The sequence below is a fragment of the Lissotriton helveticus genome, chromosome 1_2, assembly GCF_964261635.1.
Source record: "Lissotriton helveticus chromosome 1_2, aLisHel1.1, whole genome shotgun sequence".
Classification (NCBI taxonomy): Eukaryota; Metazoa; Chordata; class Amphibia; order Caudata; family Salamandridae; genus Lissotriton; species Lissotriton helveticus.
The window spans coordinates 315235311-315241157 of record NC_136058.1 but is presented as its reverse complement, the minus strand read 5'-3'; the positions used below and the strand labels follow the sequence as shown (position 1 = coordinate 315241157).

The 5847-nt window shown below is 48.9% G+C and overlaps 1 non-coding gene across 1 annotated transcript; it reads left to right on the top strand.

Annotated features, from left to right (window-relative positions):
- The first annotated feature begins 4938 nt into the window (after positions 1-4938).
- Positions 4939-5010, top strand: TRNAE-CUC (transfer RNA glutamic acid (anticodon CUC)). Its single transcript has one exon. It is a non-coding gene; the product is annotated as a tRNA-Glu (tRNA).
- The last annotated feature ends 837 nt before the right edge of the window (positions 5011-5847 follow it).

The following is a 5847-nucleotide window of genomic DNA, read 5'->3' as shown; positions in this document are numbered from 1 at the left end:
CTCTGTGTGTGTGTGTGGCTCTGTGTGTGTGTTTGGCTCTGTGTGTGTGTGTGGCTCTGTGTGTGTGGCTCTGTGTGTGTGTGGCTCTGTGCGGGTAGATTTTATTGTAGGTGGCTCTGTTTGTGGGTGGCTCTCTGTGTGAGGGTGTCTCTGTGTGTGTGTGGGTGGCTCTATGTGAATGACTGTGTGGGTGGCTCCGTGTGGGTGGCTCTGTATGTGTGTGTGGGTGGCTTTGTGTGTGTGGCTCTGTGTGGGTACAAATACAATAGGTCTCGCATTTTCGAGCGATTAAGCTATTGACATTGTAAATGACAATGCCAATTATTTATGTTTTAAATACAAAAACATAAATAAAAATAATGTCATGAGCAATGCCAATAGCTCTAACTTTAACAATGCCTAGACCATTGCATTGTAAATGCTTGTTTAGGTCTCGCTGCATCTTCAAGACCTTTTTTTAACCAACGGTGCTTATTGGCTGTCCATTGCTTAACATTGCTTGGCTGAATTGTCACTCTTGTTTGCTTTCTTTTTACTGGTCAGCTGCTGTAGTCTTCCCTCCTTTTCGTGTATTTGTTCCTCTGAGCATGGACCTTGTGGTACACTGTTCATTTTTTAGGCACTACTTTTTCTTTTACATTTAAGAACTGTACCAGAGTGCATCTTTTTCAACTTGCTCCCTCTATTCTTCTCCCCCTCCTTGATAGTTGCCTACACCCGTCATCTGGCATTCCCTAATATGTGTTGTGGCTTGACCCCTACCGGCACTGCCTCCCTCCCTCGTCTGTGGTGTTGCTTGCCCCACTTGCACTTCCTCCTATGTCCATGTTGTTGCTTGCCCCCAAGCATGCGACCTGTCCATGTTGTTGCTTGACCTCATCGGCCGTCCCTCTGTCTACCTTGTCTGTATTGTTGCTTGCCCCACTTTCCCGCCATTGTCTGTGTTGTTGCTTGCCCCTACTCTCCCATCATCGTCTGTGTTGTTGTTTGCCCCCCGCCACCTCCCTCCCTTATCCATGTTGTCTTGCCCCCACCCACCCTCCTTCCCTCATCTACGTTGTTGCTTGCCCCTACTGCCAGTGGCGACCAAAACTAACAAAGGGTTGATTGGAGGTGGGGGGACAGCGCCAGGGCGGGGACACAGGTTAATATTAATGAAAAAATAGCACATGATGCTGACGGCCACCTCCCAGGTCGTGTCTCTCCTGTTGGCCTCTTCCTGGGTCCCAGAAGCCCCTGGGACAGACTCCCAGCAAATCCCTGTGCTGCAGAGCAGCATCGGGATTGGCTTGAGCTGGCATGAAAGACGCTCCGCTCAGGCCTGGGAGTTTATGGGGTTTCTCCAGCCCGGCTGCTTAATGAATCTGTGCTGGAAAAAACCTAGGTGCGCATGTGTGTTTTGGTCGGCCTGAGACAGCCGGCCAAACACACATGAGCACTTAGGGAGTGCACCCGCACTCCTCCTCCCCCCTCCCATGCCCTGCCCCTCCATGCTCAAGCTGGTCAGAGCCTGCAAACGAAGTAGAAAACAATGTTAGAAGATCATTTTACTTTTTGTTTGCTGGCTCTGTGCCAGACAGTCGGGCGACACTCCTCCACCATTGAGGAAGAGCCGCCACTGCCTACCGACCTCGCTCATCTGTGTCCTTGCTTGACCCCCACCAGCTATATTAAACAAGCATTTACAATGCAATGGTCTTGGCTTTGTTAAAGTTAGAGCTATTGGCATTGCAAATGGCACTTTTTTCATTTTTCATTTTTTTTAAAACATAAATCGTATTGTCATTTACAATGGCAATAGGTAAGCATTAGAGCGTAGTAGAGAGAATTACCGGACACAGAGCCACACACATACACACACACAGAGCCACACACACACATACACAGAGCCACACACACACACAGAGCCACACACACACACACAGAGCTACACACACACAGAGCCACACACACACACACAGAGCTACACACACACAGAGCCACACACACACAGAGCCACACACACACACAGAGCCACACACACACACAGAGCCACACACACAGAGAGCCACACACACACAGAGCCACACACACACAGAGCCAAACACACACAGAGCCACATACACAGAGCCACATACACAGAGCCACACACACACAGCGAGCCACACACACACACAGCGAGCCACACAGCGAGACACACACACACAGCGAGCCACACACACACACAGCGAGCCACACACACACACAGCGAGCCACACACACACACACAGCGAGCCACACACACAGCGAGCCACACACAAGACGTTTTCCTCATTCTAAGTATACTGCGGAATGCACACACTAACAGTAGCAACTCACCTTGTGGCAGCCACGGTGTGAGGAAGCCTAGAACATGCCTCGGTATGACGATCTTCTGTGTGTAGCTGCTGACCCTCTCCATGTTGTGTTTCTGCTGCTCCGAAATTGCAAAGGTGGCGCGGTTGGGAGACTTCTCACGACTGTCACTGTTCTAGAGCAGACGGTGCAGGCCCCCGATGTGCAGAGCAGGTCTAACAGGAGATGGGCACGAGCTCTGTGGAGAGCGGATCTAACAGGAGATGGGCGCGAGCTCTGTGGAGAGCGGGTCTAACAGGAGATGGGCGCGAGGTTTGTGGAGAGCTGGTCAGGCAGGAGATGGGCACGAGCTCACCTCTGGAGTAGAGTAAGTGGCTGCGGTGCTTTCCTTCAGCGCACTAGAAAGAATCGAAAGTGAGCCCTCGTTCTTATAGACATGTCTGCCCCCTTCACCCTCGGGCTAGTTTAAGTTAATCTGATGTTTCCGTAGAGACTTCGGCAGCGCCCCACACAGCCCCCGATACTACTGGAGCTGTCACCAGGGTGCTGGTGCTACTGAAGGCATCTAATAATCAGGCTCCTCCTTTCCGGCAGTTTCTGAACAGCTGCTAGGCAGGAAACCGGAGTCAAGGAGCGAGAAAGGAAACCGAAACTTTATCACACGAGTCAACTGCCGAGGTAGTTGGAGCCCATCCGTAGTTCACTACTGAGTGGCTTTTCATTGATCCCTGTAATTAGTGAATCCCTAGTGAGGAAATGCTGCTCTCTGACATCCGATCCTCCCTGCACGACCAAGGGCTACAGAATGACCACAAAAGAAAGATGCTCTACACCTGGAGTTCATCGGAAATGTAAACGTGACAATGACAGTGTATGTAGACGTAAAGTAAAGGATGTGGCATAATGACCAGAACTGCCGACTACACAGCTGGGAAACCGGGTTCGAATCTCAAAACGATCCCATACCTTCGGGTGGAGTTCGCGCGAAATAAAACTACAAAAAAACAAATAGTGAAAGGAAAATAAATAAACCAGTGCCGGCAAAGTTGCAGTCACAGTCAGCTCTTTTAAGACGCCTGAGTAATTGTAGCTGCGTCATTTTTCAACCTTCTCCCTAAAAACATGGCGCACGAAGCAGCGTGGACGTAGCCGCTTTACGAGGTAACAGTCTTCGAATAACTTTTCACGAGCAGTGATGTCAGGCCTTCAATGTCTGAAAACTCGGGGGAGGGGGATGCGGCGGAGGGGATAGACATACACAGGCCTGCCTGCAATTGCTCAGCAAAGCTAGAGTGCCACAATAGCGACATCGGCGGGGTGGGAAACCAAGCAGCACCACCATGTTTCTACGAGGCGAAGCAGAAATGCCTCGCAGAAACCAACGTAATTTTTGGGATTGGCTGGAATGTAAAATTCCAGCCAATGGGAAGAGGAGAGAAAGTAAACAGAGGGAAACGAAAAAACACCCCCCTCAATCCCAAAAATACGGGACTTGAAGGGAGTGACTCTCCTCCAATGGCTGGCCTCCGTTTAGGAAGCCAGCCAATGGAGAAGAGGGGCGGGTTCAAGCCCCACTACTAGAGACATAAAGTCTCGGAGCGAGACTGCGCAAGCGCCGCCTACGTTCCTCGACCTAAAAAATGCTTTATGATGTGGACACCACTGGCTGCACCATCGCACCTTTTTCCCCCACACCTTCTGTTGCCTCCCCTGTCTTCTGTGTTGCCTCCCCTGTCCTCTGTGTTGCCTTCCTCCTCCTTTCATGCTGCCTCCCACATGTCTCTCCTTCCTGCCAGCAATTAAAAAACACGATGACTTGTCCAGCACTGACTGCGTCATGGTGTTTTTTTTTAACTTTCAGCCATGCTACCTGTCAGCCGCGCTGCTGTAGTACATGGCTAAACATTGACACAGCCAAGAGCTCTAGTTTTGTAGGCAAGATCTATTGCCTTTGTCAATGCTTATTTTGAATGATGCCTGCTTGGCTATTGTGGCCCATTCAAGCTAAAACAGAATGCATTATGCACCCTAAAGAAGCCCTGAGAAGTGCCCTTCCCTCCTAGAACGGCACTTCTATTTTTCCGGACTACTTCTACTTCTAATCGTGTGATGTTCACTTCTCAGTGTTGTACCAGCTCGCATCACTGCTGCCTTCTCCTGTGAGTGCCAATGCTTTTCGGTTAATGAATGCATTGGACAGCTGCGCTAGAATATTGAGTGCAGCTTGTGCACATTGATGGTAATTGGGGTACTTTTATGCATTGAGAGAGAAGGTAAGTTGTGGCACCCACGAGACGAAGACTAAGAGGGAGTATGGGTTACTGACGTGTTTACCTTTCAGTATTCTTGTGCCTTATCACAGTCTGACCATCTCACTTTCGGATCCCCACAGAGAGTTCAATCCATGAAGTGTGCAGTCATTCTGCATAATCCATGAGAGTGAAGTGTATCTTCTGTGTCTAGTCTTGTTTTCCCTCCTTTGTTTAACAAGAGCGTTGGTATTGTGAGTACTTTTTGGATGTATGTAGGTCAGTCAGAAAAAGTACATAGTTAACTACATACAATGCACACACTATACCGGCGCTAAATCTGTCCTAATAGGAATTCCAGGAAGAATGAGCACGCTCCCTGGTGGTCTAGTGGTTAGGATTCGGCGCTCTCACTGCCGCGGCCCGGGTTCGATTTCCGGTCAGGGAAGGTGACATTTTTTTATTCATAAACAATTTTCCAAATTCAAATTTAAACATCAATACAATCCTGTATTTTTTTTTTTTAAATGTATGTGTCGTTAGTAAATATTTTAGATTTCAGAGGCAGGATCAAATGATGCAAAACAGACAGGCACCTGTTTCACAAGAAAGTCAACATTGAGGAGTAGGGCGTGTGTCTTTTTTTATTTTTTACGTGGGTATTCATTTTTGGTGTAAAATATACTGATATATTTTCAGAAGTTCAAGTTCAAGTTTAAAATTTGTATAGCGCACTACTCACCCAGAGGGTCTCAAGTCGCTTGAGGGAGGGGGTACTTTACTTATCGAATATCCAAGTTTTTAGTTGTTTTCTGAATGAGAGGTGGTTCTGTGTAAGGCGGAGGAGGGTGGGGAGAGAATTCCAGGTCTTGGCCGCTAAGTAGGAGAAGGATCTTCCCCCCATGGTAGATCTTTGGATGCGTGGAATTGCGGCGAGGGCTTGATTGGCTGATCGTATTTGGTGAGTGGGGGTGTAAAAGGACAGGCGCGTGTTGAGGAATTCTGGTCCTAGGTCGTCGAGGGCTTTGTGTGCGTGGGTGAGGAGGCGGAACGTTATTCTCTTGTTGACGGGGAGCCAGTGGAGGTCTTTCAGGTGACAGGACATGTGAGCTTGGCGGGGGATGTCAAGGATGAGTCTGGCCGAGGCGTTTTGGATGCTTTGGAGTTTTTTCTGTTGTTTGACTGTGGTTCCGGCGTAAAGGGTGTTTCCGTAGTCCAGTCAGCTTGTGACCAGTGCATGGGTGACCGTCTTTCTTGTTTCGATGGGGATCCAACGGAAGATTTT